Source organism: Canis lupus, chromosome 13 (genome assembly GCF_003254725.2).
Source record: "Canis lupus dingo isolate Sandy chromosome 13, ASM325472v2, whole genome shotgun sequence".
Taxonomy (NCBI): domain Eukaryota; kingdom Metazoa; phylum Chordata; class Mammalia; order Carnivora; family Canidae; genus Canis; species Canis lupus.
Genome location: NC_064255.1, coordinates 11,146,315 through 11,161,500, shown reverse-complemented (window position 1 = coordinate 11,161,500; position 15,186 = coordinate 11,146,315). Strand labels below are relative to the sequence as shown.

The window sequence follows — 15,186 nt, the reverse complement described above, 5'->3', positions numbered from 1 at the left end:
TCACTCTGCTAGAGTGAAGTTTCAAAAATTGTAAAATGGGAAACAGTTTCTGCCAAGGAATTAAAGACTATAGAACCCAGTTTATTTTCTATCTTATGAAGGAGAGGTACAGGTAGTACCTCTATTAAGGTGGTAAGGTGGGAAAACAATGGAGCAGAGCAAACAAAGAAATTCCTGGAAATAAACTGTCATTAGGAGAACATAGGTGGGGGAACTAATGCCATCACTAGTAATCAATTCAAATAATCTGTTAGAATAAAAAGTAGAAGTTGTTTGGACAAAGTATGAAGTAGTTAGCCACTCAAGCGCTGAGAGAACCTACCTTTCACACATTAAGAAGTGAGAAAGAAGACAGTAAGCAGTGAATCATAGCTCATAAATGAAGAGGATGATACCCTTGGCTCACGATCTCAATCCTTGTCTAAATCCTGGAGATAGAAATTATCCAGAATTAAATTTAAGATGAGATATGTTATATCCCCAAGCAATAGGAAAAAAAGACCACTGTCATAGGAAAGGGCCTGAGAAATATATTCTTAATACCCAAACCAGGATTGCAGAGTATTTGGAAAAATGTTTTTAGTTTACTCATTGAACATTTGTTGAACCTAGAGAAAGTGTTATGTATGCAAGCCCTGGGCTGCTTTCTATATGGGATTTCTATTCTAGAGGGAAAAAAGTGTGAATCAAAGCAAACTGTGTACCCTTTAGAGGAAGGAAGATTTCCTCTTTCAGGACACAACCTTTTACTAGGAACATGAATATTGAGGAATGATAATTTGTTCATTAACCTTTTCTCTTTTTTGCTAATTTCACACCCACAATTGCTTTAGAATCACTGCAATACTCTCCACTAGGTCAGACTATTCCTTTTCTTCAGAGTTAAGGTTTCCAACATAAGTGTAAATAGGGAAAAAATCCACTTTTCATCTTTCATCTTTGTTGTGACATCTTTACCTCATTTCCTTAATAGATTTTTAATTTTAAATTGCTTGAAATTACAGTTTTACAGCAGTAATAAAATTTTAAAACCATACTTTTAATTTATACAAGCTGAGTGATTTTGGTTTCAAAAATATGAAAGCCGAAGGAGTTGAAACATAAAGTTTATTCATTCATTCAGTCAGTCATTTATCAGTAGATGTATTCAAGAGATGTCTTTATGAGACTCTCTTCTGTGCCAGGCTCTGAAATAAATATTAGAGATATAGCAGTGAATAAATTAGAAAGATTTGGCCTTTAGGAGCTGATACCCCTGTTCAGGCAAAAGGAGAAGCTGGTACTCTTCCCTGAGAAGACAGACTTAAAATATATACATAAAGGAGGAGAGAATAAGCCAATAGGACTCTCTGAAGGAAGAGAATTACAGATAAAGGAAAGAGTAAGTGCTGAGACGGGAGCACATGGGACATGTGGTGGGCAGCAACCAAGCCCAGAGTGGGTAGACTGAAGAAAACAATGGGGAAGAGTTGTAGCAAGGAGATTAGAGAGGTAGCAGAAAAAATTGATTATTTTTAGGGTCTATGAACCATTTAAAGATTTGACTTTTATGTTTAATGAATGGAAATAGATGGAAAGACAAGTGAAGGACTTGAGATGAAATTGATTTATTATATGATTTTAAATGATCACAAGTGCTGCTCTGTCAAGATAGATTTTCCAGGGTTGAGTACAAAAGAAGTAAGGAGCTGTCAGAGAATAAAATAGTAATACGGTGATGTTGTTTTCTAATATTCTTAAAAGTAGCAGTTGTATATGCATAACAGTAATCAATTTAAAGACTATTTAAAATAAGTTATCTTCTGAAACATTTTCTAAAATTCCAATAATATTATGTACCAAATGTATGTTTTTTTCTTAGATATACTTCTGACTGCTCTTTTTAAATCAATCTATTTCTAAACTACTACTGTAGGAATATAGTAATGTTTCATTTACTACTTAGTTGACTGTTATATCCAGTACCTGACAGGGTTATTCATAATTTACTGGTTTTTTAATGTCAGAATTTTTCATTTTTTAAATAAAAATTGCAGTTGAATTTAGTTAGAAATTTATATTCTATTTTCCAAGTTTTTAGAATGTCACAGTGAATCCTAAAGTGAATTCAGAATTTTTTTTTCTTTTTCTTTTTAAATCTGGATTGAGGAGTGTGAGTCTATCTAATTTTTCATTGATTTAGAAATTTAATTTTTTTACCTGGATACCCTAGGATTCCACTGTATCCTTAAATTTAAGTAACTTACTCTGGAGATTATATATTATATATTTATAATATACATATATATGATACTGGTATTGTCAAAGGCTTAAAAATAGCCAAAGTAAAACCAATGAATCACTGAAGTGGTAATTAGCAAACATTTATTGTGCATACACCAAAGAGACAGTTTGCAAATCAGAAATATTCAAACCGAAACACGGAATGAGGTTCTGGGATATATTGTTATACAGCAGCCATGTAGTGAGAAAGCAGTGACTGTTGATTTTTCACAGTGAAGGGTTACAATATTATAATTTCAGGGGTTATCTCATATCAGTCTTGGGAAACAGTTTAAATTTTGCTTATCATTCCCAGAGGCACAAGCCAAAAATGATACAGGTCAAGTAAGCCTTGCAAAATAAGCTAAATTAAGTTTTGCCTGCATGAGTAAACTGGCTCTTTCTGCTCAAGGAAATTGTATGGCATATCAGTCTGTCCTTCATTTTAGCAGTATATATAATACATAGGTACTACATGATATTAATTACATTTTATATTCAGTATATATATATAAACATATATTTATATCTAATTAGATTTAATATACAGTAGCTATTCTAATAATATATAATATAAATGTATAAATATGTGTATTCTAATGCAATTGTATATATAATCTAATGCAGTTTTGTGTAATTATATGTGTACTTTATGTAACATGCAGTAGTAGTCTCTTGCATTAATTTCTTTAGATTATAATTTTTTTTTAAGATTTCATTTATTTATCCATTAGAGACACACAGAGAGAGAAAGAGAGGCAGAGACACAGGCAACGGGAGAAGCCGTTTCCGTGCAGGGATCCCGATGTGGGGACTCCATCCTGGAACTCCAGGATCAGGCCCTGGGCTGAAGGTGGCGCTAAACCGCTGAGCCACCCGGGCTGCCCTAGATTATGACATTTTAATGTGATAATAAATACTATATTTTCTCTTCATTTACCATTTATTCTCTAAATAGTTCTTTTTGGGGGGGGGTGCAAGTATATGTAAGAGTGGGAAAGGGCAAAAGGAGAGAGAGAATCTTAAACTGGCTCCACAACAGCCATAGAGTTCAATATAGAGCTGGATCTCACCACCCTGAGATCATGACCTGAGCTGAAATCAAGAGTCAGTGGCTTATCTGATCAAGCCCGCCAGGCATCACCCAAAATAGCTTTAAATTTTCTTTTTTAATTTTTATTTATTTATGATAGTCACACAGAGAGAGAGAGGCAGAGACATAGGCAGAGGGAGAAGCCGGCTCCATACACCGGGAGCCCGACGTGGGATTCGATCCCGGGTCTCCAGGATCGCGCCCTGGGCCAAAGGCAGGCGCTAAACCGCTGCGCCACCCAGGGATCCCAGCCTTAAATTTTCCGTTCGTTTGGTTTCATCTCTACTTCAGGACCACCAGTTATCTATGTTTGATTTTAATTCTTGGTTAGCCATCTTTATGTCCTTAAAAATTACTTTCCAATTATAAAAATTTTCTTTCCATTCTTAGTGATTTTCACCATGTCAATACTTTATTTTTTAGGTATGTCTATGCTGAACCCTCATGTATCCATCTTTTCAGTTGTTCATTTATTATTATTATTATCTCTCTAATGGTGCTATTTGGTAGTTAATTCCTTTGCTTATGCATATGATTGTATATGTTCTCCTATTTCTTATTTATTGTTCCTTTTCATTTTCTTATCTTGCCTTATTATCTTGTGTTTATTCTGTCCATGCATTTCATTATATCTATCATTTACTGAAGTGTAAAGAATTTGTTAGAGATAAATTATTCTATCTCTTTAGATAATTTCTTCCTGAGTGGTTTTTTTTTTGTCATTTTATTTAGTTTTTTTTTTTTGCTGTAATTTTTTACATTTCATTATTCCATTTCATTCATCTTTATCTTTGTTATGCTATCTCTACTTTCTGTTTGCCCAAATACATTGCACTTAATTTATTATTAATATGATGCCTAATGTCTGAACCAAGTTTTTTCTCCCTTTCAGAAATATGCTTTAGTGTTGCTGTATTTATGGTTTGGGTTTTGTTTACTCTTCTTTCTTTTCAATTGCTCATATCCTATGCCAACAACTGTACCCATTCTCTCCAATTCAAAATTAACAATAGCATTTATAGGGAACAATCTAAGAATAATTAAGGCTAGGGACAGTTCTTATTTTCATCATCTTATTGCTCTTGGTTTACATTCTAGATGAAAGAGTAACTGCCAAGTCCACATCCCATGCTTCTTTGTGGGGGAGGTTATGCCTGTATCTTTTCTTCTAAAAGCAAGTTCACATGTCGAGTTCTTGTCAATCAACACATCCCAGGGAGAGTTACCTTTCAAAAGAATTAAAATTTCTCTTTGAGAGAAAGAAAGAAAAGAAAGAAAGAAGAAAAGAAGAAAGAAAGAAGAAAAGAAAGAAAGAAAGAAAGAAAGAAAGAAAGAAAGAAAGAAAGAGAAAGAAAGAAAGAAAGAAAGAAAGAAAGAAAGAAAGAAAGAAAGAGAAAGAAAGAAGAAAGAAAGAAAAAGAAAGAAGAAGAAAGAAAGAAAGAAGAAAGAAAGAAAGAAAGAAAGAAAGAAAGAAAGAAAGAGAAAGAAAGAAAGGCAATGAGTTTTGCTTGCTAATTATATATTTTGAATTTTGTGACTTTTGATACTCTGGATCTAGTACTCTAATATCTTGCTTATTTTATATACCAATAGTTTTCAGTGAAGAAGAAGAAGAAGAAGAAGAAGAAGAAGAAGAAGAAGAAGAAGAAGAAGAAGAGAAAGTTCAGTCTCCAAAACATTTGACCATATCAACAGACATTTTAGTAGTTCTAAGTAGAATGGGGATGCTGCTGGCCTACTGGGTAGAACTCAAAGATGCTGCTAGACATCTTATAATGCAAAAGATAGCATCTCCAAATTTCAGTGGAACTGAAGCTGAGAAACTCTGTCCTCGGCCAATGTGTTTTCCTTTTCTGTAAGATTCCACTTAACCTTGCATGTCCTCTCCTCTATACTCCTCAGTTGCTGTCTGCTAGAATTTGAATCTGTCAAAAATAATTTTGTCTACCACTGTTTTCATAGAACTGACCATCAACTCATGACCCTAAGAACTTTCATTAATATCAGAGTCACTTTCCTAATATCAAGAAGTAAATAAAAAGATTAAATTAGATTTATAGGACTATTTTCAAGGAGATTTATAATCTATAACTAATATATTTTTCATAGAAAGCTATAAGCATCCCATGATACAATGATCTATTTAACTAATTAGGAGCAATATTTGTAGTTAAATCTGAAAAGATTTAAGACTAGTTATAATGTATATTTTCCCACTTTTATCATTACTTTCATGTATGTTCCAGATGCAAGAGCTAAAATTAAATGGCAAAACATATACTTAAGTATCACAATTTATGAAGTACTATTTAGAGTATAAAGATAAATGAACTTTTCCTCCCAATCTCTAAGATTACACAATAAATTGGGTGAAAAATCCATATAATCTACTCAGAATTAAAATGTTTTTATTCCCAACCTGCTCTCCATGGCAAAGTATGGCAAAAGAATCATAGACATTAGAATTTTCTAGGATCCATGTTGTAGAGCAGAGTTGTGTTATATATATATATAAGTAGTTTTTTTTCAAGGCAAACTTAATTTAATATCAAGAGTGCAATACAAAAGACCCAAATACAATGAAGGAAACGCATTCCCCCATTAACACCAACGACAATGCTTTTTCAACATGTGCCTGTTGAATGGAATGGGGATTTAATTTCACTACTGAAAAAAATAATGCAGTGCGTCTCATCACAGCCAATATCCTTATACAATCTAGTAGTGAAATGAATGTTTATAATGCTTCAAATAGTTTCAACCTGAAGTTTGATACCACACCTTTATGTTTGTTTGTACAGTCCTCAGTAAGATTATCTACAACATTAGCAACCATTCAAAGAACAAACCATTGATTAAAGCCACATTGATTTAAGGCTCAATCAAGTAATATAGAGCCCCAAACTAAATGGTTAAATATATGAACTATTTGTACTGACATCTATTATTTGATTCTCTCGTGACTATTAAATTGGTACTTAGCAAATAAACTCTTTAAAGGCAAAATTCACCTCATTTGAGTTTTGACCCAGTTCAACAACAATCACGAAGTTCACATTCTTATTGGCAAACTTGAGATACAGTGTCTCTAAGTTACTATGCTCAAGGTTAAGAGCGATGCATGAGGGATGCATATTCCATTTTTACATTTTACTGGAATTTTACATGTTCAATTCATGATTTTAAATCTCTAGGTTTTCATTCCTCCAAACTGTCTGAAGACACAGTGTGCCACAGACTTAAGACTTCTGTTTCTCCCTCTATTTTCTTCAAACAGAAACATTTCTCAAGTGTCTACATGTTTTAGAAGGGGAATTTTTCGGAGGTGGCCACTTCTTTGGAATAGTCCGACGCCATCAGGCCTCTGAAGCAAGGGGAGGGGGAAGAAAAAAAAAAGCTGAAACACAAGGTTCATCTGGTAAGTTTTACATTAACCATTACAAGCTGGATAGTATAAGAATGTGGCTTTTTTTGGCTCAAAAAGTCTGAGTCTTGGTGTAGAAACGAGTACTTGGCTGTCCCACCACAGCTTTCTTGTAGTAGGACTGTCAAGGGAAGTCTTGACTGGGGAGTATGATTTGTTTACCTATCAGGCGTAAACTTCCAGGCACTCAGTTCATTTTGGGCTTGTTCTAGTTTGTCCTTAGTCTGTTCCAGTTCACCTTTCATTTTTAGGAAAAACAAGTTGATCGCTCGGTCTACCATTGTTGATCTCATTTGGGCAATGCTAGGCTGCTGGACTTGCTTGAGGTACTGGATTTGAGTAGTACACTCTTGCATCTCTTGCTCCTTGGTTGCCAGTCACATTACAAGGATGTTTTCTCTGCGAGCAGACTCTTGTTGTTGTTGCTTTAGTTTTTCTTCAGACTCCCTTAACCCAGTTGCATCATTAGAATTAAGATCTGTGTACTTGCCCTCCAAAGCTTGGACATATGCTTCATATTGTTTCCACCTTAGAATTAACTCATCTCGTGCCATAACTTTGAAGTCTGTTTCACTCAGTCGAACCTTTTTGGGAAGAGGTTCCTCGTTGGTCATCTTGAATCCTCCCCAGATGGAGGCCACGCAGGTGCTGCCCAGCACACAGGCCGAGGCTCTGCTGCCTGCTTGGCCCAGGCCACCAGATCGCACCACCCTGACCCCCGCTCCTCCTCTCGCCGCAGCCCCAGTGCTCCCCTTTATTTGCGGGTCTCACTGCCACAAAATGGCCACAAAAGTAGTTTTTATTGCGTGAAGCTCTTTGAACATATGCTATGGACCACGTGTGCTTGTAGGTATTAAAAATCTTCTGTCAATGAACAAAATCAACAAAAGTCTCCACTCTTACAGAACTTCAATTGTAGAGGAGAGAATGTACAAAATAATCAAATATAAATAGGTCAATTGATTGAAGTCTTAAGATAAAACTAAGAGTGGAGAAGTATAAAATGGTTAGAGAGTTGTACTTTTAGAGATTCATGAGACCAGTTAGAAAGCTCACAGTTTGCATGGATTAGAAATCCAAACATGGTTTAACTAAATCTTCTTTCTCTTCAGAGTCTCACAAGGCTTCAATCAAAGTTTTAGCCCGGCTATGCACTTATCTGAAACTGGATTCTACTCTCACCTCATAGAAGATTCCCAAAGTCCCATAGGACATGGTTATCTCACAACACAGGAGCTTACTTCAAGGTCAGTGGGGGAATCTGATTTCTGTTTCTGACTCTGGGACCTCTTTTTATAGCTTTACCTGACTAAGTCAGGCCCATCAGGATGATCTCCTTTTAAATAACTCAATTGTTTAAGATACCTTACCTACATCTCCCAAATCCCTTCACCTTTGCCTTAGGAGGTAACATAATCACAGGAGAGATTTTAGGGTATGTCAACAAGCTGAGCTATTTCATCATTGAGCCATGTTCCATTATTAGCAACAAATTACAGGTTGTTTCCCCAAACAAGGAGAAGATATCTTACAAAGTCACGGGTCATTGGGCAGTCATATTAAAATTCTGCCTATGACAGAAACTATTGAAAAAATCCCTGATTAGAGAGGATGATCTGGACTAGGATAGTGACAGTAAGAGTGGTAAAGAGTGGTCAGGCAGAAAAGATTTGCTGTCAGCCTCAACGGTAAGAGAAGGAGAAGAGTCAAAGGATGATGCTATTTATTTTTTCTCAAGCAACCAAAAAAATGGAATTATCTTTGACTTTCAATAAAAGTACTTCAAAAAGACCACATAAGGTTGGATAGCATTAGAAAATACCGAACATTTATTTACAGCATATTGACCATAAAATGCCTATTAGACATTAAAGAAGAAATGACAAGAAACCAGTTGCATACTTGAGTATCCAAAGAGGTCTAGACAGGAGTTAAACATTTGGCAATCATCACCATGGGCATGGTATGTAATGCCATGAGACTAGAGAAGCTCTATAGAAAGAATGAAAGTTCAAAACCTATGTAAGGTAAAGGATGGAGCCCTGGGGCTCTTTGACATTTCCAGGTTGGTAAATGAGGAAGAAAGTCTAAAAAAATGGGCAGAAAGATGAGAGGAAATCCATGAGGGAATGGTATCTTGAAAACTAAGTGAAGATCTTGTTTTGAGATGCTGCTGCCAATCAGATAAGGACTCAAATGACCATTTTGTGTAACAAAGTGTGGGTCTTTTGTGATCTTTTAAAGAGCACTTTAGGTAGACAGAGTAATTGAAACCTGGTTGCAGTCGATTCAAGACAGAAGTGAGGAGGAGCACTTGGGTGGCTCAGTTGGTCAAGTGGCTGTCTTCAGCTCAGCCCATGATCTTAGGGTCCTGGGAAGGAGCCCCAGGTCAGATTCCCTAATCAATGGGGAGTCTGCCTCTCCCTTTTCTTCTGCGCCTCTTTCTCCCTCTGCCCTTTTGCCCCTCCATTCTACTCATACTCTCTCCCTCTCTCTCTCTCCCAACTCCAAATAAATAAATAAATAAATATATATATATATATATATATATATATATTTTTTTTTTTTAAAGATAGAAGTGGGGGACAGAATTTGGAGACAGTAAGCACAGAGAACTGTTTCAGAAAGATTGGCTCTAAAGATAAAAAGTTGGTTAGTATTGGAGGGGCACTGAGAACAACAAACAAAGCTTTTTGTTTGTAAGCTTCTTTAATAAAATGAAAAGAAATAGCAGTATGTTCATGTATTTTGTGGAATGATCAGTAAAGGGAATGTTTGACCATGTAAGTGAGAGATCAGGCAATGGCTAGAGTCTTGCTCTTCAGTTAGGTAAGACTAGGAAACCAGGTCTAGTACACAGGCAGAAGGGTTGGCTTACCTAGGATCTGGAAAGGCCCATGAATATTAAAAAGAAACAAGGTGGATCAAATGATGCTGATTTAGTGTCAGGCAAGTCAGCATGGTTATGAGGTTTTTTTCAGCCATGTTAGCTGTGCTGGTAAAGCTATGCAGAAGGCAGATAATAATTTTATTTTGCTAAGTGGGTTAAAAAAAAAAAAAAAAGCAAAACCAAGAGAGAAACAAAGAAACTGAAACTGAGAGTTGTGCAAATAATAGAGATCATAATAATGATAATATGTTGTAGAGCTTGCTAGATAAAATGAACTTAGTTTTAAGTTCTAGTAGAAAAATCCTTAGGTGATAAGGGACAGATCCTCACTTCATGTTTCAGTAAGCACAGGTAAAACATAAGAACCAAGGAGGCATTTAAGAGATCAAGATAAAGCATGTAGATTGAGAAAATAGGACAGGAGAGATTCCCAAAATATTAAGGACTTGAATTTTCATTTTTTAGAAAACCCATCAGCAAATTTGGAGGTATCAATATATTAAAGAAAATTCAAACATCTTTATCAACTGAAAAATTAAAGATGTCATGATGTGCTATGGGAGTGAAGGGTAAAATAAAATTACTTGTGGAGTGAAAGAATAGTGGGGGAGGTGTAATGTGAGTTGGGTCTTAAAGAGGATAGAGCAATGCTGATAAGCAAATAAGAGCAAAGATAGATATATAATATATAATAATCTAGATAGATAGATAGATAGATAGATAGATAGATAGATAGATAGATATGGATCTCTGCTAAGCCAGACAGAGTGCCAATTCAGGCCTGATTTCATTAAGGATTTTATTTTATTTTTTTTTATTTTTTTTTTTTAATTTTTATTTATTTATGATAGTCACACACAGAGAGAGAGAGAGAGGCAGAGACACAGGCAGAGGGAGAAGCAGGCTCCATGCACCGAGAGCCCGATGTGGGATTCGATCCTGGGTCTCCAGGATCGCGCCCTGGGCCAAAGGCAGGCGCCAAACTGCTGCGCCACCCAGGGATCCCATCATTAAGGATTTTATTGTCAAAGAAAATTAACATAGAAATACCACTATAAATTAAAACATTCAATTTTGACATCCTACATTTACTGGTCATAATTACCAAGTCAAAAACAAACTATAAGATATATATATATATATATATATATATATATATATATATATATACACACACATATATATATAATGTTGGTATGTCCATTTTATAATCTATAATTATTATATGTACTCATATTCATCAGAATGGCTCATTTATGACATAAAAACAAACTTCAAAATCTCAGTGCCTTGAAACAACCAAAGTTAGTTTTTCCAACAAACAAAGTCCACTGCAGGTCTAAACAACTTCTCAACGGCAGCTAAGTTGTGTTTCCGTCACCAGGTGCTTCCACAATTACAGGAAGAGGGGAGCAGGCTGGAAGTCTGAGTACCAACAATTAAATGCTTCCATCTGGAAATGAAACACACATCTTCTGATTATATATCACTATCCAGTGGAGGTCAAATGACTGTGTCTAAATTTACGAGGGTGAGGGAATGGATGTTTCTTATGTTCTTAGAAACAGAGAAAAGATAGTGGTGACCTGTAGCTATGACCAACTAAGCATCACTGAGGCATTTCTTTTGTTCTGGCTCTTATGACTAAGAGATTTATAACAATTCTCTAAATACTCAGCCCATTTGATTATTTTTTCAATGTGATGGCAATATAGTTCACGTCTATGACCTTGAAAAGACTTTTTTGTGTTTCCTGAAATCTGTTGTTAAACTGCTTGGTAGGGCAAAAGGGACACGTTAGAAGTAACACTAACCAAGAAGGTACACTTTGAAAAAACTTAATAATGATTTGTGAGTTCACTTACCTAAATTTGACATATTCATATATATATTTTTAGAAGACTAAGAATAATTCATTCTTAATTTTCTGAAAATTAAAATATTTTTGTGGTTTGGTATTGCCATTTTACAATCTAGCAATAAAAACAGAAGACTGTGGATTCAGGGTGGAATGTAAATATTTGAAAACATTAATGTTTTTTTTCTCCATCGAGAAATTTCTCTTCCTAGTCCTTCTCAGCTATTAATTTGGTTCTGCCAAATTCATTTAGAAAGTGACAGAAGCATGAAGGAGAAACTATGGAATGCAATTGTGTTTCTAGCTCTCTTCAATATTACGAATGATTTGGGGGAAAAAGACATTTTCTTTGTTGAAATAAGCACTGACAGATGGTACGCTGCATTTTTTTCAAAGAAATGTTTTGGTATACCTGTCATTGGAATAAATATGCAGATTAACTGAAGCTCAGGAAGCATTTTAAATGCCCCATTTTTTGTCTAGCACAGTGCTAGTGGATCTCAATAACTGATAGTTGATGATGGCAAAGACATTGTGGGTGTGGCTATTTAACAGCTCTTCATCCTGAGTGTGCATGTGACTTTTTAATAATAAAAGGTATTTATCTACATTGAAAATGTAGTTATCCTCTTTATATCATCAATAGAGAAGTTAGAAATCACACTGTGTCTGCATAAGACTAATTGTCCAGATATAAAGTGAAAGATCCCATCATTTACCCAAGCATTTAAAGACCCTGGGTATTTTAAATGCATCTAGCGGAATTGGGCAATGCTGAGAAAATTATACAGATGTAAATCAGACAAACATGGAGATGAATCCCAATTCTGATTCTAATTTTGGTATCTGGTGTACATTGCTTCACATCTTTGCAATTCCAGTCTCTCTTAAGTCCCAGTTTTTAGTTGTTTGCTTTAGGAGTCTATGAAATGAGGTAGCTAAACTACTATCAGGCCATGAATGTTTAGTTTGTTCTTTTAGAAAAAGTTAGCATTTTATAAAAAAGGAACATTAAAGAAAATTAAAATGAGCATAAATGATCATGAATAATGTTTAAATATGTTAAATTTTTGCATAATAATTTTTACAGTTCTAAATATTGTAGAACTGCTCATGAGTACTGGCAACATGTTTATAAGAAAGGAAAGATGGATTGTGTTTAAATGGGCAAATACTGTAAAATTACCTCTATAGGGGAATTTGTGTGTGGGAGACAGTAGAAAACTCACATACATCTTGCAAAGAACTATATATAAAGCCCATTTTTCCTGACGTAAATTTAATTATAAAGCATATAGTAATTAACTGACAAAAAGGAAGACAAATATCATGGCGATATGATTTTAATAACAAAATCACTAAATTTTTTGCCATTTAATAAAGAAAAAACAATAAAATATGCTAAATATGTTTACAATTCTAATATTAAATTAACAGTGCTAAGCAATCACATCCAACAGAAAATTGACAACGTCTAGTGTTAACTCTCCTAACCTCAACATTGGACATTTGAAATGAGTGTTATGAGGCTTTTTATAGCTCTGGTGATCATGAATTATAAATATATAAACTTCTCCATTCTCAACAGAGGAATCATCCAAGTTGTTCAGCAGGGTTGAGATGCTTTATATAGAAATTCTGGCATCCTTTGGATCCATCACTGAAAAGATGGTTTGACTCTCTGTCTTTACTCATACCTTAGTGTCTTCACTAATGTTATACCTTGAGCTTCACAAACTTCTTTGACAAAGAACATGTATTGAAATGCGGTCATATTGTAAAATTTCTCATGTAGCTGTGTGCCCCGTTAGGATGAGGATTTGCTAGAGATGCTACTCTTTTAAAATTGTCAACATGGAGTCAGCAATTTTTATTTTCAGAAGATTCATTTAAAGGCAGCTCTCAGAACCTTCCCCATTGGCCTGGAAAAAAAGAAATTGGATCTTACTGTCTATACAGACATTATTATAAAAAAAAAAATATCTTGGAATGCAGAGCTCAGGACAGTTGGAGAAAACTTCATAAGGAACAGAATCTTCCTGAGAGGAAAAGAATTTAGATACTGAACTTTTAAAATAGATTGAGAAACACACTCAAGTTTCCCTAGAGAGAACTCAGTGGTTAAACTCTAATGTTTACATGGCATTTCTTATATACAAGACACTATTCTAAATTTTTTAATTTTATAAACTTGTTTAATCTTTATAATGACAGTATGAGGATTGTCATTATCCCCTTTTTAGAGCTAAGGAAAATGAGACAGAGAGATTAGGTAATTTGCCCAAGATCACACAGTTAGCAAGGAAAAACACCCAGTAGCTTAAGCAACCTGCCCCCAGGGTCTGAGATCTTATCTATCATATCAGATTTGAAATTTGATAACCTGAATTCGACTCTAGGACTTGTATGAGTGTGGATGATATTCGACATATCTTGCAAACCTGACATACAGGTGTACCCAGAAGCAGTCTACCCCCACCTGCTTCCCCATACTCACCTACTCATCCTGAACAATTTTAAATGACATAAGTATAAGCTAGAGTTGAAACATTCAAGACAAGTGGGGGATATTTCAAGCAGACAATGTAAGTATCTTTGGGAGATAATATTTTAACAATAGGATCAGTGGCTATAACAACAGAATACTAATGGCTGGAAAAGATACTATATTTATCTCCCTATCAGATATTAAGGAACAGAATTCAATTTGATATGAATAAATGCCAGTGTTTATGGAGTATTTGGGAAAAGGTGAAACTTGAGAAAATAGTTATTTTCTTTCCATAAGGACAATTTTCTATGGTATAGACACATTTTGATAAAGATTGGAATAGTTCTTTAGCAATCATGATATGTATCCATCCCCTTGAAAGATGGATAAAACATTTTTCTCCTAAATTTTTGAGTTTTCTATAAGAAATTGATTTTTTTAAGATTTTATTTATTCATGACAGACCCATAGAGAGTGGCAGAGACAGACAGAGGGAGGAGCAGGCTCCTCGTGGGGAGGTTGATGTGGAACTCCATCCCTGGACCCTGAGATCAGCCCTGGGAGGAAGGCAGATGCTCAACTGCTGAGCCACCCAGGCATCCCTGGGAAATTGATCTTAAATGGGACTCATATTCTGCCTTATTTTTCCTTTTTAAATTTTTCTCCAAACTGTACAACTTTCTTATTGAATTCAGGTTACTATTTTTCCATTAGGATTACATGTGTTTTGTAGTTTCTTGGAATTCAGGTATTCAGCAAGATGGCTAATCTGAGTTCTATATTTCCTTAGTAGCAGATGTTCCCTGGATTTCTATAGTTGGATTCAAACAGGTTGGTAGTGTTACGGAAATCTCAATATTTGACTACTTCTTAATGTAATTAAAGGTTGGAGGGCAGCCCTGGTGGCTCAACAATTTAGCACGGCCTTCAGCCAGGGTGTGATCCCAGAGTCCGGGATGGAGTCCCGCATAGGGCTTCCTGCATGGAACCTGCTTCTCCCTGTACCTGTGTCTCTGCCTCTCTCTCTCTGTGTCTCTCATGAATAAATAAATAAAATCTTAAAAAAAAAAAAAAAAGAAAAAGATTGGAGCTTGGCTAGGCCAGGGTTACCTCTTTCTCCTTTTTTGTTGGGCAGTTCCAATAGTAGTCTTTTGTCAGTTTTAAGCAG

General features: G+C 35.2%; 1 pseudogene; it reads right to left on the bottom strand.

Annotated features, from left to right (window-relative positions):
• Window positions 1-6,583: 6,583 nt before the first annotated feature.
• Window positions 6,584-7,426, bottom strand: LOC112662111 (pre-mRNA-splicing regulator WTAP-like; annotated as a pseudogene).
• Window positions 7,427-15,186: the final 7,760 nt, after the last annotated feature.